Source organism: Haliotis asinina, chromosome 8 (assembly GCF_037392515.1).
Source record: "Haliotis asinina isolate JCU_RB_2024 chromosome 8, JCU_Hal_asi_v2, whole genome shotgun sequence".
In the NCBI taxonomy this organism is placed as follows: domain Eukaryota; kingdom Metazoa; phylum Mollusca; class Gastropoda; order Lepetellida; family Haliotidae; genus Haliotis; species Haliotis asinina.
Genome location: NC_090287.1, coordinates 61,289,809 through 61,309,333, shown reverse-complemented (window position 1 = coordinate 61,309,333; position 19,525 = coordinate 61,289,809). Strand labels below are relative to the sequence as shown.

At 39.8% G+C, this 19,525-nt stretch overlaps 1 protein-coding gene across 1 annotated transcript in view; it reads right to left on the bottom strand.

The window, feature by feature from the left end:
• Positions 1-4,707: 4,707 nt before the first annotated feature.
• Positions 4,708-19,525, bottom strand: part of LOC137294674 (alpha-soluble NSF attachment protein-like) — a 282,044-nt gene continuing 267,226 nt past the window's right edge. The window contains exon 10 of the transcript XR_010957527.1: positions 4,708-4,719. The gene's annotated coding sequence lies outside the window, so the exon portion shown is untranslated. The remainder of the gene's footprint in view (positions 4,720-19,525) is intronic.

Below are 19,525 nucleotides of genomic sequence, written 5' to 3'. Positions count from 1 at the left end.
ACGCATCAGAGCCACTGTGATCCTTTGTCAGGACCATACACATACTCTAGGGTCTACAAATTATCTAAATATGACGGGGCATGACGTGCATGATCTTAATTTTCAAGTGAAAGGATATGCATTAGTTATTAAATATTATGTTTGATACACACTTTTGGGGGTCATGTGGCCCATCAGTCTGCGCGGTGGCAAGCGGTTTATAGAGTTGTCTCCTTTGGCCACACCAAACGCTAATGTGTTTGTTACGAATCCTGTTTGGTCAAACTTTTATGTAGACTTGTCAGAACTTAAACAGCAGCAACTGGTGAGACAACGAGTGTAGGTCGTACCGCGTGCAGCAGCGACACGACTACTTCGTGAATTCCGTAACTCTAACAGTGAAATCAACAGACACAACTGTCGTGAATCACCGAAGTCATATATAAAGAACTGAGTGCCTCCGTTGTGTAGTGGTTAGAGCGTCCGCCTGAAGAAAGCGAGGTCGCGGATTCAATACCCGGCAGCGTCATACCTAAATATGTTAAAAGATGGTACCTGCATAGTCTGTCATACGGAGTCTGAAGCAGATATATCCAAGAAAGCCCACGCAAAATGTGACAAGTCTAGATATCCACAGCTTTAGAAAATGAAAAAAAAGCCTCAGGGCTCCTTTTCATTTTATTTCATTTTATTTTTTACCATGAGCTTTTTCTTGTGAAATGTGTTCATAGACTAGTTGCTAGTCTAGTTCCTGCCTTGCGCTCGACTTTAATGAGTACAATTGGGAGTCTGAGTAAGTATAATGTGTCTGAGTGGGGTAACATGCATGGTATCTCAGTGAACTCGCATTACAAATCAGCTTAAGTCCGAGATACACACACCACACAAACGTCGTCATATGAGCGAAATAGCATTAAGTACGAAGTTCAACCATGTGTTAATCCCTTCACCAATAAAAAGTTGGTAAGACAGCAAACAGTGAATGTGTTCAAACGCTTTGTACAAAGTTTCAACAGTGTCTTATGGTCATATTTCAAATCTTTCTATTTTCAACATATTACACACACACACACACACACACACACACACACACACACATACACATATACATTTATAAAGCGCTTTTTATCAATGCAATTACTATAATATACTACTCACACTTTGCTAAGGATTACAAAAATTCATAGCTTCACTTAAACGTAGATTTATAACATGAAGTAGTATCTATTTAAAACAGGCTAAATTATAATATGGTAACCTCTCTTTAGGCACTTTAATCGAACTTTATGTACGTGGTACATTAGTAACCATGAAAGAGGTTTTCTTGGCACCAATCAATCATGTTGCAAATCAAGGAAAGAGGCACTGAACGCCAGTCAATAGCAGGTATAGGATCCACAAGATGTTGGCGCCTATACGCACTCTAGTCGTCCATGTAACATTACCGGGGGAATGAGTAAGAATTTACTCGTCAGTAACGCGTGCTAGTTGAAGGAACAGTGAATAACAAAGTTTTGCCACATAAACTTGTCTTCATGGTCCCACGAGCCTGATGCGGCGACTACATGTTATCTCGATGGACACACGAAATGCCAATGAGTTTGTTTCAAATCCTGTTCGGTCTATCTACAGATGGACCCCATATATATATGTGCGTTCAAACATAGAGATAGAGAGACATACAGAACGGATTGAATCCTCGGTCTGTTCTTCTTTCTCTTCCTCCCTCCCCTCTCTCGCTCTCTCTCTTTCTGTGTGTGTGTGTGTGTGTGTGTGTGTGTGTATTTGGGTGTATGTATGTGTGTGCGTGCGTGCGTGTGTGTTACTCCACTGGACGGAGTAATATCGTAAATACCGCTAAAAATGGTGATAACTGTTTGGCAGCTGGTACAGATTACGAAGAGCATAAATATAAATCCGATTTTGAACATTTTTTCCAATGTAACAGTTGTTCTCAGTTTGTCTGAGCCGGGGTCTATAGTCTCCCATGGAATTTCACATGAATAACTATGACAAGTACGCTCAGCGTTAAGCACTTGTCCAACTGTTATTGATCACGCCTGTCGAACCAGTTTCTCGGTAACCAACCCTTTGTCTAAATTCCAGGAAAGCTTTTGAGCGCTATTATAGTTTGTGCAGCTTGACCTGAACTACTCAACATATGCATTATCAGTTGGCACAAACCGCAGGTAGAGTCCACTTCATTAAATAGTGGAGCAGAGAATGTTACACGGCGACCTTGTCTAGGCTGTTGCGACATGTTGACAATCAACTGACAAAGGTGCACCCCTTCACAATCATAGACCTTACCAGTGTGATATGGTGTGTTATAGTGTCTACTTCAGGACAGCCATGTCCAAATATTTCTACAGACAAAAACTATGTGGCCAGGCTATATGATATTTAGTTACTATTATTCAGTGTACAATCTTGATCTTTATCACTACCGCAGAGTACATTGTTTTGTCAGCTACTTTGTTCCACTTTGTCACTTCCATTAATTACTCTAAATGACATTTATGGCCTTTATTGGTCATCCCCTTGGCTGTGTCTGTCATCACAACAACTGTAGAAGGCAGTACTATTGTTTCTCTAGCTGTCCATTGTTGTTAAAAACTGTATATATATGTATGTTTACATCTATACTAGAGGTGAGAGGTGAGAGGTGAGAGGTGAGAGGTGAGGGGTGAGATGTGAGATGTGAGTGTGGAGACCGGCATTCCGGCTGTCTTTGTAGGGACGACCGCGAGCAGGATTATGCCGCTCGCAGGAAAGGCCCTGGGGTTGAGCTGGAAGTCCGCTCACCTTATTCATGTATACTTGTTTGTCATGTCTTGTGAAACCAACTAAAGAAGTTTGAACAAACTATGCCTTCGTCTCACCAACGTATTCATTCATCATTTCGTCAAAGTATTGCATGTAATCACGTCGATCACATGCAACGCGTCAATTACCCGTTGACAGGTGTTGTGAGTGCTATTAAAATTAAAATGGATTATCGGACCGTACAATTCTGCCATTCAAAATTATACACGGAACTAGTACAAGTGTGTTCTATTAGATGTAATATTGTTTTGACTTGAAAGTGTATCAGTTTACTAGCGTTTGTGATCAATTAAAAATAGAATGTATGATAATAGAATGTATAGAAACGATGCGCAGAACATATAAGGGACACAGCTCCGTTGTGTGAAGATTTCTCGGCGACCTCCTCTTTGATGTGGCAGCTAATAAATGCATATTCCTTACGAACATCGTCGATAAACCTTCTGATTTATTATATCCAAAAATAATTGATGTCACAAACATCCAAATTCATGATGTCACGAAATAAGTATCGATATCTCGAAATAGTTCATTATCAGAAATTTGATTTATAGTATCAAAACTTTAAGGTATTTTATGATACCTAAACATTTTGTGACATTAAAAAGAATTTCTGATGTCTGATAACAATTTAGACACAACAAGAAGCAAATTTAAAGTCATATGTTACCATCAGCTCTATGATTTCACAAGTAACAAAATATGTTTGAGACCATTCGGTGATACGCGACGGGTATTGAGGCCCAAACAGCTGAAGACTCTAAAAGTGTTCTGATTTACGATATTTCTTGTTAAATCCTATTTCGTTTCCTGACACTGAACCATTTTCCTCTTTTCAGGTCAGTATTAGAAACAGATTCAAACTGTCACTAACCAGTGGGGCAAATGACCCAAACATGTCGCTAGCCCTTCAGACACCTTACTGGCCCGAATAATCCATGATAATTTATAGACAATAAAACAACGCATATGAGAATAGTTCATTTCACTAATTAGTTGCTGCAGACTATCTGAGCCTCTGACATTGATGGGACACATTCTAACAACACACATACATTTTCAAATTATCTTCATATGAAATTGTCTTGAGGACTTCAGTCATTATCACAGACAGAATCTTCAACATTATAATTGTCAACATCTAAAATGTTGCCATCATTATCATAGGCAGCTGTTAGAGTCTTGAGCTGTTTGGGCCTCATCATCCTCTTCACCCTCTGCCACATATGCATGCAAATCTATCTGTCCATCATCTCTGACTTCGTGAAACCCCTGAACCCTCCTTAGCCGCCACGGATTTGCTTTCTACCCGTGGTGAATCACTGGGGTCTTACCCTAGCACTTCAGAATGTGACCAGTGACGTTACTGCTTACGAGTCGTTATCAGTAAAAACGTGCATTTGACTATTTGTTGATGTTTTTTAGGATGATGTTGTCGCTGAAATCAGCAATTCAGGATTCAGGTATCATGATCCGATCCTAAATTATCACTTGTCAGACGGGTAAACTGCAGACAATTATTTCGAACACGGCTTCAGTTACAGTTTTAAATTCCTAGTTTTTACATATAACCTTGTGTTCGTGTCTATACACACTCTAGTCGTCGCTGAAACGTAACCTGGAGAAGACAGAGAGAGTGAGAATTTACTCGACAGGAACGCGTGCTTGTCGAAGGAACAGCGAGTAAAATAGTTTTGCCACATAACATTGTCTCCATGGCCCGCTGAAAGTACGATCCTCCAATCTCCACACGCGTTGGCGATGTATCCAGCGACTGGAGCGCTGGCAGTCTGACACCTGAGTTAGTTTTTCCCCTTGCACACATCCTTCATTCATTACCCAAGCACGGATGATAAAGCTAAATTATCAACGGGAAACGCGTCTGACATTACAATCCATTTTCCCACCTACACTCTTAAAATATTAGAAAGGGAATCTGTATTGTCAATTTGGATAGGAAGTATAAGCTTCAACAAACGTTTCAAAGACAGACATCTTATGAAAGTACTACCATTTCATCACCATCCGTCAATCCCTAAACTCCCTAAACGCACGGTATGCACGCGCACAACACAGTAGCCCCATACACGAACATTCTTGATTTTGCCAGTTTTTAAGAAGGTCGAGAAATCACTGTAAACTGTTAATTTTGAAAATTTTCATCTTGAATCACACAAGTAGTGTTTGTTCCTATCCGTATTTTATTTTAGTTTTATTTGAAAATGAAAATCAGTCGCAAATGCATGCATCTACCAATCACCTTTCCAGAGCAATAACTGTACAAACAACTATGGTCATAAAAAACATTCATTATTATTATCACTGATACGATTATATACTCCGATGAAGTTCCCCTGCCTTTTTAAGCGTATATGTTCAGCAGCACATTTATGTCGAAGGCGACAATGACAATACATATCTACCTTATCACCCAGCACATACCGTATTATCACAAACATTATTACAGTAAGAATTATGCAGTGAGAATGCACTCTTTAGAATTCAATTTTTTAAAAGGTAGGTTAGATTAGATTGTTAAACTACAGCGGATCATTTTTACGAATGTTTAGCAATGCTTAGAATTCATTCGATGTTCTTGTCTTGGGGGTGGTCTGTTCCCCAAACTGCATGAGTGAGTGAGTGAGTGAGTTAGGAGATAAACATCATGTGTTGGCCAATTTCTGGGTGTTATTGAGTATTTGAAGCACGGGAATGCATTTTGAACCGAATATTCAACACAGTCAAGCAAGACATGCTTGACTGTGATTCCTTCATCACAAGGGATACAAAACGGAGGATCTTCACCTTTAAGGAAATATTCAGGTGTATATCGTGTGTGGCCAATACGACATCGTCGCATGATAACCTCTTCAAATCTGGACTGACAACCCAAGTAGGTGTAACCAATGTAGGGTTGTATTTCATGTAATTTGTTCATACCTACTTGAGTGTCCCACCTCTTCTGCATCAGATCACGGATGTAAGACCCAATGATAGCTTTATTGTCAGTGTGTGGAAAAAAGAAGTGGCGTCACAGATTTGTTGAGTGCTGCTTTAGCAGCAAGGTCTGCCATTGTGTTACCAGAAATGCCTACGTGGCTTGGTAACCAACAAAAGTGTGAGTGAGTGAGTTAGTATTTAACGTCACATCGGCAGTATTGCAGCCATATCGTGACGAGAACGATGAATTATAAAAATACAAATGAATCACTAGCACGGACATTGTAAAACCCTGTCAACGAAGGACAGTAAAACTGACTAGAATATCACAGAATAGAATATAAAACTAGTGAATAGACCTAAAACAATGTATCTATAGAGGACAGTACAATATAAAAATGAGCTATAGGTTGCCAACAACTGAAGGTAGATCACCATACTAAGGACCATCGGGACTTACAGTACATTTGCTTCCTGCATGGACCCTAGCTGGATTTACATCATCCCCTCAGCTGTTAGCAATTTAGACAAATCTAGCCATAAAGTAAAAACACACTTATTCTACGATTAAAAAGCTGGAAAACTGAAATTTACGTCAAATGTTTTTGGACTTACGTACCCTCTCAGGGCGACAATTATTTTACGGTACTTCAACCCCCTTTGAGGGTACAGCCACTAACGATTTGAGTTACTATTTTAATCTTCCAATTTTAAAATATTTATCTATTTACAGTTCGGTTAACAAATTTAATTCCTTTAAAAATGCAATAATTAAATGATGACTAACACTGTTAAAAAGATCCTTCATAGTATGTGAATTAAAATACTGATCCCTTGTGATGGAATACTCAACACAGTCAAGCAAGATATGCTTGACTGTGATTCTTTCATCACAAGGGATGCAGAACGGAGGATCCTCACCTTTCAAAAGGTATTCATGTGTATATCTGGTGTGGCCAATACGACATCGCCGCATGATGACCTCTTCAAATCTGGACTGACAACCCAAGTAGGTGTAACCAATGTAGGGTTTTATTGCATGTAATTTATTTATGCCCACTTGGGTGTCCCACTTCTTCTGCATCAGATCACGGATGTAAGTTCTAATGCTGGCTTTATAATCAGAGTATGGAATAAGAAGTGGTGTCACAGATTTGTTGAGTGCTGCCTTGGCAGCAAGATCGGCCATTGCGTTACCGGAAATACCTACGTGGCTGGGTAACCAACAAAAGACGATGTCGTATTGGCCAGTGGCAAGATTATTATACAATTCAATAATTTCTATTAAAAGTGGATGTTTACAAGAGATATTTTTAATAGCCTGAAGGCAAGAAAGAGAGTCGGAATAGATTATATATTGTTTACGTTTAGGGTGCCTTTGAACATATTTGAGAGCTGTTAATATGGCGTTAGCTTCTGCTGTAAAAATAGAACTGTTATCGGGTAATCGAGAAGATATTGTTCTGGATCCAATGACAGTGGCACAAGCAACTCCGCCACCGTCCTTGGACCCATCTGTAAATAAGGATTTATAATTGCTATATTTATGTTTCAGTTGATTATATTCTTGTTTATACTGTAATTCATTCGTTTCTGATTTTTTTAAAGGTCGTTAATGTTAGGTCAACTTGTGGCCTAACCAACTGCCAAGGAGGAGAAGAAAGAAGACGGGAAGGAGCTATGTTTTCCAGCTCAATGCTGGCAGCAGAAATAAGTGGTTTTATTCTTAAAGCAAGAGGCGGAACAAAAGAAGATTTCTTTTTGTATAAATCCTCATACAGGGGATTGAAAACACAGTTATATGCAGGGTTGGACTCATTTGAATATAGTTTTGTTACATACTGTAAAGCTAATTTTATACGTCGCTGCTCAAGAGATGGTTCATCAGCCTCGACATACAGGCTGTCAACAGGTGAAGTTCTAAAGGAGCCAAGACAAAGTCTCAGAATTTGATGATGGACTGAATCTAATAGTTTTAAGTTGCTTTTGCAGGCTCCACCATAGACAATGGAGCCATAATCGAGTTTCGAACGCACGAGCGATCGATATAGATGGAGAAGGGTAGCTTGATCCCCTCCCCATTTTGAATTTGAAACCACTTTCAACAAGTCAAGTGCTTTCAGGCATTTAGTTTTAAGTGATTTAATATGTGGTAAAAACGTTAAGTGTGAGTCAAAAATGAGACCCAAGAACTTAGCTTCCTTCACAACTTTAATTGGTGTGCCATCTAGAGATAGTTCAGGGTCTTTATGTGGTTTATATTTACGACAAAAATGTATACAGTTAGTTTTCGATTTGGAAAATTTAAAGCCGTTTTCAAGACACCATTTATTAATCTTGTTTAAACACAACTGCAATTGCCGTTCAATGGTATGCACATTTTTACCACGACAAGAAATATTAAAATCATCCACAAATAACGATCCATCAATTGAATCGTTTAAAACTTTTGATAAACTGTTTATCTTTATACTAAAAAGTGTGACTGACAAAATACTGCCTTGTGGAACACCCTGATCCTGATTGTAATGATCAGACAGGGTAGAACCCACTCGGACTTGAAATTGTCTGTTATTTAAAAATTTGCCTATGAATTCAGGCAAACGACCCTTTCCTTGCCTTCCTAGCTTGTTTGCACTCATCGTTGAACCATGGTTTTCTTATGTGTGGAACTGCAGAGGAATTTGGTATACACTCATCAGCTATGGAGTTCAGTTCATCAGAAAAGCATTTAATAGCATCAGGAACGTCAATAAAACGTTCGGGTTTAAGTTTCTCAGCACACAGTGTTTCATATAAAGCCCAGTTAGCCTTTTTAAAATTTCGCCTTGATGATGGAGGAACATCAGATGGAGTTACAGCTTTTAATATAGTAGGAAAATAGTCACTTCCACAGAGGTCATCGTGGACTGACCATTCGAATTCATTTAGTAGTACTGAATTTGTCAATGACAAGTCAAGAGCAGAATAGGTCCCTGTACCAGGGTGTAAATATGTGTTGGCACCATCATTATAAATACATAAATCATTGTCAGAACAAAAGTCCTCCAACAATTTCCCTTTAGTGTTTGTTGTTACACTACCCCAGAGTGGGTTGTGCCCATTTAAATCTCCCATTATAATACAGGGCTTCGGGAGTTGGTCATATAGAGCTTGAAGATCAGTTTTGGCAAACGTTGAAGACGGCGAAATATACAGCGAGCATAGCGTAAACGCTACATGTAAAGTAAGTCTCACAGCAACAGCCTGCATATTAGTATTTAGTGAAACAGGGCTTTGAATAACGTTTTGTCTGACTAGAACGGATGACCCGCCAGTGGCTCTATCACCCGGAGGTGAAAAAGAATGATATGCATTATAATGACGAAGGTCAAATGTATCTGTTTGTTTTAAATATGTCTCTTGGAGACACATCGCTGAAGGTGTAAAATCCTGGAGTAATAGCTGTAATTCATGTAAATTAGTCCTCAATCCCCTACAGTTCCACTGTACAATATTATTGGAGTAAACTATCTTTTGGGGGGATTTATTGGGGATCTACCCCGCACTCTTTTGGAGGGCGACAAGCTATGCGCCCTAGAATGGACGTTTTCAGATACGTCCATGTCTTCAAGTGATCCATATTTATTGAATAATTGAATTTTTTTTTCTGACCCTTTTGGGGCTCTGCCACTGAGTTTTTTGCAAAATCTGGCTTTTTACTTTTAGTTTTAGTGAGACTTTGTTGACACCTTGTTGACGATTGTGAAGATGATTCAAGATCGGGTGATGTTTCTGATTGTGTTTGAGATGGACCAGGAAGTGATTCTCCTGTTTGAGCAGCTGTAGTGGGTGAGAGAAGGTTGGGATTATCCGTTGTGACCCAAGTTAAGTCTGTCTGACAGCTGACAGATACAGTAACTGTGCTTGATGTTGTTTCAGGAGTTCTTTTCGCAATGGAAGCATAGCTTTCTGTTTGTCCCGAGCTTAGAACTTGTCTTTTTGCATCAGCAAAGCTGATGTTTTGAGTGAACTTTATTGTATTAATTGCCATTTGGTGTTTCCAAACAGGACAGTCCTTAGAGTAAGATGGGTGAGTCCCTGTACAGTTGACACATTTTTTAACAGTACTGTTACAATCTTCTGTTGAGTGGGTCTTTTCACTACAGTGAGCACATACAACAGACAAGGTGCACGAGTTTACTCCATGGCCAAACTTTTGGCATTTGAAGCACCTGAGAGGATTGGGAATGTATGTGTCAACAGTTAGATTGCAGTAGCCTGCCTTGACAGATTTTGGAGCAGAAGGTAAAGAAAAAGAAAACAGATATGTGTTGGTTTTAAAGGTTTCATTGTTTTTACGAGTTGAAAAACGTTTCACATAGAGTACACCCTGATCTCTCATCTCAGACGCGATGTCTAATTCCGACATGTCAGCGAGTAATCGATCATGGTCTCTTACAATTCCTTTACTCGTGTTGAGTGTTTTGTGGGCTGTGATGGTGACGGGAATGCCAACAAATGTTTTGGTGTTCAACAGATTGTTTGATTGCTGCTTTTTGACACACTCAACCAACAATGCACCAGACCGTAATTTCCTGATAGTCTTTACATCTCCAGCAATACCCTGGATTCCCTTAGACACAGCAAAAGGGTTTAATTTCAATGGAGTGTTATCTTCCGTCTCAATAACTAGAAAACGTGGCCAGTAATCGATTGGTGTGGGCAATCTCAGGTCATTGTCAACAGGATCTACTTCAAGCTGACGTTTGGTTTTCTTCAGAGGAGTTTCATAAGCCATGGTTATTTGTTTTGTATTTCATCATCCGAGCTCCCCACACACCACGGAGTATCACAAGGACAATGCTAAAAACAAGTGGGTCTCCAACTTGCAGCACCAAGGATACTCAGATGATATACTCCAGCAGAGGAATTAAAAATAATTAGTCCACCAGATTGGCCCATGAGCCACCGCCTTCTGGGCATAAGACTCTAGGCAAAGATCACAACAACATAATTCAAAATGAGAAAAGTTTTTGATGAACTATAGAGTCAAGACCGAAATTTATACCAAGTCCAAAATTAAATTCGTGCGATGAAATGGATACAAATCATACACAGGGCTTGGCGTGACCAGCCGATTGGTTGAACCGGGCCCATTCAACCACCCGTCTAGGTGAAGTCAGGGCCGAAGTGGTGTGTTGAGCAATAGGAACACTGGTCCTGCTCCCACTGCCCTCAACCACCAGGATCCCCTCCTCCACCGACACAGGGCCGCAACCCACGGCAAACGGGTTGGTGGACCAAATATTCCCCCGGGTCCACTACGGGGGTGTTGGCGAGCTCTTAGCGTGACCCAGCACCCACCACGAGGAGGTGGCTCGCCACGGGTGCCACCAACAAAAGACGATGTCGTATCAGCCAGTAGCAAGATTATTATACAATTCAATAATATCAATTAAAAGTGGATGTTTACAAGAAATATTTTTAATAGCCTGAAGGCAAGAAAGAGAGTCGGAATAGATTATATATTGTTTATGTTTAGGGTGTTTTTGAATATATTTAAGAGCCGTTAATATGGCGTTAGCTTCTGCTGTAAAAATAGAACTATTATCTGGTAATCTAGAAGATATTATTCTGGATCCAATGACAGTGGCACAGGCCACTGCGCCACCATCCTTGGACCCATCTGTAAATAAGGATTTATGATTGCTATATTCATGTTTTAATTGATATATTCTTGTTTATATTGTAAGTCATTTGTTTCTGATTTTTTAAATGTAGTTAATGTTTGGTCGACCTGTGGCCTAACCAATTGCCAAGGAGGAGAAGAAAGAAGACGGGAGGGAGCTATATGATCCAGCTCAATGTCGGCAGCAGACATAAGTGGTTTTATTCTTAAACCAAGAGGCGGAACAAGGGAAGATTTCTTATTGTATACATCTTCATGGAGAGGATTGAAGACACAGTCACATGCAGGGTTTGACTCATTGGAACATAGTTTTGTGATATACTGTCGCTGCTCAAGAGATGGGTCATCAGCCTCGACATAAAGGCTGTCAACAGGTGAAGTTCTGAAAGATCCAAGACAAAGTCTTAGACCTTGGTGGTGGACAGAATCTAAAAGTTTTAGGTTGCTTTTGCAGGCTCCGCCATAAACGATGGAACCATAATCAAGTTTAGACCGTATCAATGATCTATATAAGTGAAGGAGGGTAGTCTGATCCCCTCCAAACTTTGAGTTTGAAACAACCTTTAACAAATCCAGTGCTTTCAGGCATTTAGCTTTAAGAGATTTAATATGAGGCAAGAAGGTTTAGTGAGAATCAAATATTAGACCCAGGAATTTTGCCTCCTTTAAGACTTTGATAGGAGTGCCATTTAAATATAGTTCAGGGTCCTTATGCGGTTTATATTTCCTACAAAAGTGTACACAATTAGTTTTCGACTGTAAAACCATTCTCAAGACACCATTTATTTATTTTATCTAAACACAACTGCAGTTGTCGTTCAGTAGTATTCATATTTTTACCACGACAGGAAATATTAAAATCATCCACAAAAAGTGATCCATCAATCGAACCATTTAAAACCTTGGATAAACCGTTGATTTTAATACTAATTAAAGTGACGGACAAAATACTGCCTTGTGGGACACCCTGATCCTGATTGGAATGATCAGAAAGGGTTGAACCCACTCGGACTGGAATTGCCTGTCTTATAAAAACTCTGATATAAAAAGAGGCAAACGGCCTCTCAAACCAAACGCATGTAAATCCTTTAAGATGCCATGCTTCCAGGTCGTATCATAAGCTTTCTCAAGATCCAAGAAAATTGATACAGCGTGTTGTTTATTGACTATAGCATTTTTAACGAAGGATTCCAAACGTACCAAATGATCAATGGTACTACGATTTTTCCTGAAACCACAATGAATATTTGTTATTAGGTTATTGGTTTCAATATACCAAACTAATCTGTTATTCACCATACGCTCCATGGTTTTGCAGACACAGCTAGTAAGCGATATCGGTCTGTAATTTGATGGATCTGTATGATCCTTACCAGGTTTTGGTATTGGAACTACAATGGCATTACGCCATGAAGGAGGAAATTCTCCAGACGTCCATATTTGGTCAAATATATCTAAAAGTGTCAATAGACATGGTTCAGGTAAGTGTTTCAGTAGCTGGTAATGGATATTATCATCGCCCGCTGCTGTGTCGTGAGCTTGCTCAAGAGCTGTATGTAGCTCATGTAAGGAAAACACTTCAATGTAATCTTCACCATTATTTGATTCGAAATTAAGGTTTTTCTTTTCCTGTAACTTCTGGTATCTCTGAAATTCAGGAACATAATTTTCTGATGAAGAATTTTCGAACCTTTACCTTTTATTCTCTGAACCATGTTCCATACCTTGGACACCGGTGTGCGTGAATTAATTCAGGAGACATAGTTCCTCCAGGACTGGAACGTACGACGTGCCTTCGCATTTAGTACTTTAAACTTATTTAAGTTATGGACAGTTGGATGATTTCGAAAATAATTCTCTGCTCTTTTCCTCGCTCTTCTAGCCTGTTTACAGTCTGTATTAAACCACGGCTTCCGTACATGTGGATTTGTAGAGGATTGTGGTATACACACTGCAGCTATCTCATTTAAAACGCCAGAAAAACGCTGAATTTTATCACGTATTTGACCGAAACATGAAGGTTGGAGTTTAGATGAGCACAATGTTTTAAATAAGGACCCATCTGCCTTAGAAACATTCCATCTTGTGTAAGATGGAGCTTCAGATTGGGAAATTTCTGATAAAATAGTTGGAAAGTGGTCACTTCCACAGAGGTCATTGAGGACTGTCCAATCAAATTCATAAAGTAGATTAGAGTCTGCAAGAGACAAATCAAGAGAAGAGTAGGTGCCGGTTGCAGGATACAGATATGTATTTGAGTCATCATTGTATATACAGAGTTCATTATTGGATATAAAATCTTCCAGTATTTTACCTTTACTGTTAGTATTTGTACTACCCTAGAGTGGGTTGTGGCCATTCAAACCACCCATTATAAGGCACGGTTTCGGAAGTTGATCATAGAGAGATTGTAGATCAGATAGTTGGAGTGCTGACGAAGGCGGAATATACAGAGAGCACAATGTAAGTGCAACGTGAAGAGTAAGTAGCACTGCAACGGCTTGGAGATTAGTTGTAAGAGTTACAGGGCTATGAATAACGTCTTGTTGGACAAGTATTGACGATCCCCCAGCGACCCGGAGGTGAAAAATAATGATAAGCATCATATTGAGAATGTTTTATTTTATTTACTTCCATATCACTCTTCCATATCGGACAATCTTTTGATGAGGAGGAATGCTTTCCTGAACAGTTGACACATTTTTTAAAGTTATTTGTTCAGTCTTCTGTAACATGAGATCGCTCCCCACAATGAACACAAGTAATACGGTTGGAGCAAGAATTTATCCCCTGACCAAATTTTCTGGCATTTAAAGCACCTCAGTGGATTTTGATATATACACTTCAACTGGAAGACTGCAGTACCCAGCTTTGTTTGACTTTGGTGCCGTTGGAGAGACAAATGACAATAAATATGTGTTTGTGAGAACTACTTCAGAATTTTGACGCCTCGTAAAACGTTTCACGTGCGTGACCCCTTGATCTTTCAGTTCAACCATGATGTCAAGCTCTGTCGTGTCCTCTAAAAGATGATCTCGATCCCTGACAATGTCTTTACTTGAATTCAGTGTACGATGGGTTGACACTAAAACAGGGCATCCGGCCAACGTATCAATTGACAGCAGGTTGGTTGCTTGTTGTCGTTTACTATATTCTATGAGCAACGACCCAGATCTCAGTCTCCTGATATTTTTCACGCCTCCTGCAATACCATACACTGCTTTGGAAACAGCAAACGGATTGAGTTTAATTGGTTTTTTATCCACAGATTCTATCACTAGAAATCTCGGCCAATAGTCTACCTGTTTCAATGGTCGATAACTGTCATTTGTGCTTTGGTCATTATCAAGCTGACGTTTTTTCCTCAGGGGGTTTCAGGTTCCATGTTAATGTATGTAAGATTCATCATCCCAGCTCCCAACCCACCACCGAGTATCATAAAGACAAAGCTATCTACAAGTGGATCTCCGACTTGCAGCACCAAGGATACTGGGATGATATACTGCAGCAGAAGGATTAAACAAGTAATCAACCTACCAGATTGGCTCATGAGCCATCGCCTTCTGGCACCAGCATCTAGGCAAACTTTATCAAATTTGAAAATTCATATATCATACAATATATACTTAAAACCAGTTATGTCAACATTGTGTCCTAGCCAAATAGTTATTGCGCAACGAAATTTAGTGCTCAGGGCTCGGCATGACCAGCCGATTGGTTGAACCGGGCCCATTCAACCACCCGTCTAGGTGAAGTAAGGGTGTAAGGGGTGTGTTGAGCAAAGGGAACACGATTACAGGCTCCCAGTGCCCTCAACCCCCAGACTTCCGTCCTCCACCGACACAGGGCCGCAACCCACGACAAACGGGTTGGTGGACCAAATACGCCCCCGAGTCCACAACGGGGGTGTTGGCGAGCTCTTGGCGTTATCCAGCACCCACCACGAGGAGGTGGCTCGCCACGGGTGCCCCAAACTGCTTGAAAGATGATCATTATCCTTACGTTTTCCCCTACCAAATGGGTCATTTCTGTTTTCTGTTGAACACAACCACCCCCACAAAACCCCCACTCCTAGCCACCCCAAAAAATTTTAAAATATGAGACTAGCCCCGTGGTCAGTTGGAAGGGCGAGTGATGTCCAGTGTTGTAGTGGATAATATTTTACCCTTGAGGGATTCTGGTGTTAGGATAGGTCTCTAGCAACCCGAGTTGGTTGTAGTAGTTCATAGTTCACTGTGGTATCCTACTCCAACACTGTTGATCATTGCTCACAATATCAATCACTGGTTTGTCGTATCCAAGACGTTCTATTGACTGGCCACAAAATAGAGCATCAGCATTTCTCGGAACAATAAAAAGATAAAAATAAGAATAAGAAAACGAACATGATTTTGTGATTTCAAGAAGGAATGACAATTAAACAAATGGTTGCTATTTACAAGTGAATGTCATCTGATAACAGGTCAGAATGTTGTCTACAGCATCTGGAGGGATGCCACCCTCGACAACTCAAAAACACTGTAGCTTTGTATCAGAGCCAATTGGACAGAAGCTTGTAACTAAACTACCAGGAATAGGGAAAGTTCTTGGTGACAGACTCAGCAAGGCGGGGTTTCCAAAGGTGAGAATACACTTTACGATGTCTTACATTTCAGTATCAGCAGACTGAAGAACTAAACATAACTGACATTGATGAAAAGAATGTCAGTCTACTGACAAAACCGTATCAGGATACTCTAAAAAAAAGACTGCTCGTGAAAAACATTGATCTGTAACCATAACTGCCACAAATAAAATCTTATGACATGAAAAGAGAAGTGTTTCGAGTTATGGTAATATTCAAAACAAGAACAGTGTACCTGGCACATGCAAATAGGCCACAATACAAAAAGTGGGTTACAAGCAAAGTCAAGTGGTCAGTAACGAATGTCCACCTTGTACATTGATGCATGCCTGGCCTCGTCGCTTGATGTCACTGAAATTCCATATATGAGTTCTTGCAGCATTGTTGGAAAATTTGAATAATGTTATATGGCTTCGCGAGACACAAGCGAAGATGTGTCATCTAAACCCTTCACGGGTACCTTGGAAGATATATTGCCAGATGGAAAAGAATCCACGAGCAAATGCTTCAAACATATTCATTCATGTGACCATGACGGGATTGACAAACAAGCATTAACATACTTATATCAATGCCGATCCTTTACGATGATACAACAGTATTAATCATAATGACAGCTAGTGATGTACACATGAGCTGGGTGCAAACATAAAAGGCATGTACAAGTCATTACAGAGGATATATTGTGCGACAATTTGCAAAGAATCGGTAAAGTTTAAATTTAGTTGCTGTTATCAAGATATCAAGGCACGGCATATGCAATGAAATGGGTTAGGTAAATTGCGAGAATGTGTGGGAAGACGTGATACAGTTATGTGCAGATATTAACTGTCCAGATTACCTGTTCTGATGAGCCTGAATGACCATATAAGACAAGTGACATACTGGCTTGACAACGATACAAGAATCTGTATCGAAATGTTGCATCATCTGTATAAAAACGTTGTTCATCCATGAAGTTTGGCCTTATCTCATTCGCCTGCTTCTTAACATGCCACTTAATGAAATCGAGCATGTAAGATTGAAGGCAAATTAAATCTTCTAGCATGCATTTAATCCTATGTCGTTCAATATGGGACAGATGTTGAAGAAATGATGAGGTGTGATGCCCCCAGTTACATTCAGGACTATCAGATATATACTCTTCAAAAATGGAAACTATACATAGGAAAAGTTTGAATTTTAGAAAAAATATTTGACACAAACCAATCCATGCTGCTACCCAAAATGTGAGGGAATGGTTGCTGACGACAAAAACGTTTGAAAACTGAAACGTGGAAAAAAGGCCCGTTACATTACACTCACGTCTGTAGTGAATCGGTAAAACGTACCCTACATGAAATGCACTTGCTTCATGAAATTGTGTATCACCTTGAGCTAAAGCTATGGCTGTGGGCTTTAAAATACAATTGACATGCAATGCTTTAAGCCTCTATAGACGACAAGATAATGAAAAGACTGACAGAAGATTAACGACAACGCCATCGGCCGTTTACGAGGACGGGCATCGCAGCATGAAGGGGCAAGGCACTTTAGGGTTACCTGACAGACCATGTCAAACCTATGGACCCGATACACCAACATTGGGAGTGTTGATGACAGACCAAATTCTGGTCGACTTAGAGTTACCACCGCCACCCAGGATGTCTACATGCTGTTGAGACATCTTAGTTCAAACACAAGGGCCGCATCATCTTCCACAAAAATCCAAATCCATGGACCAAATCTCAGGACCAAACCACACAGTTAGCTATTGGTTGTGGGAAGCCACGCTGACTCTGTCAGAAGACCAGTTCAACTTCACGTCGTTCTCTTCATCAATATCAGCGGAAACATGACAATACTCAACCGTACCTTGTACGTGTTTCACAGGACTTCCTCCAGCCAAACAGTGTTCAGGTGTTACCTTGGCCTTGTCGATCACCCGATTTATATCCCATCCATGGGATACTCTTGAACGACGTAATCCGTCACCTCAGACATTACACGAACTGAACATTGCACTTTAGCAAGAGAATAAACATAACGTCATTTCCTTTCTTCTTTGGGGCACCGCTCTCATCGATTCTCATGGTGGAAACACACGAGATACTGCCATTTTATCCTGACCAAGTGGCTTCAATAGTCCTCTGTGGTTTCACCAAACACTTTCTGGATGATTTAGAAATTTGTAAAGTGATGATTTTACAGTAACTGAGCAATGACGTCATGTTTGAATAAACTCCAAAACAACATGTATAGTTACTTCTCTTTTTTTGTTGAAGAGAATATATCCGGTAAACGTATCTCGATTTTAGATCGCTACACTCAAGCCGAAGTCTGGAGTGGATTGTGTTGTGTCCTTTTAGTTTATTTTTAATTCCCCAAGAGTATTAGCGCTTACGATATCTGGAGAGTAAATGAGCGATTGACTACCATTACTTACACCACGGACTGATGTGTTATGACTCTAGACCAGCCTTGATGTATCGTCTGTGTGTGGCTATACAAAGGCGACACCTTTCGTAGCGGGGCATATATATCACATTCAAATAGGAAGTGGACCATATCTTCATTTCTGTTACTATTGCACATCTTACAAAATAATCTGAGTTTATAGTTTCCTACATTCTAACGGTAATGCATTGAATCTTAACATACATAACTATCTTCTTAAGTCTCTTAAATTAATTCTTAAAATATGATTGTCAAGCGACAGTCATGATAAAATACTTTTAAAACAAGACTGGACTTTAAGACTGGATGGTTCCATGTTACTGCTACTGATATTTTGCCTTGGACAATCAATTAATCCCAGCTTAAATAGTGACAGAAATGATGGTAAATTTCCGATATCTTGGGAAAGCCAAACATAACCAAGTGCTTACACATTTAAGTGCTTTCGTGTTTTAGAAACCCAGGTAATCCTAGCAACAGAATTCAGTCTCAGTATATAATTATACCATTGTTTGGCATAACGATCATTAGAAATTCTTAATAGTTTACACCAAAATGTAATACATCTAACATCATAATCAATATTCTTACTGTATCTTCCACATTTTGCTAATGCAGCATTACTTGATACATGTTTACCTACCCCTATAACAAATTTACAAAAGCTGTTACACGCTTTATGAACAACACTTCTTTCCTGAAATCCCCACACAACTCTGCCCCGTATCTGATATTGATTTAACAAGAAGACACAGCCATCAGTATCCCCCGCAATGGCAAAATACTCTCGACACATATGTCCAGTAGTTATGATTGTGTCAAATGTTTTGGTGTGTATATGGCAAAGTGGAAAAGGGTTATTGAAAGGTTTTTACCTTCTACTCCAGAAAGTCGCACTACCTCCAAATTCTATCTGAGCTAAACGTTCTGGCATAGAGACACAAAAAAATGTTTTAGTCAGAATTCCAAATCACTAGTACACAACGAGACCTATCCATGTGCCAGGTTTGGTGAAGAAAAATGACCAGTTTTAAAGTTCTGCTCCTGAG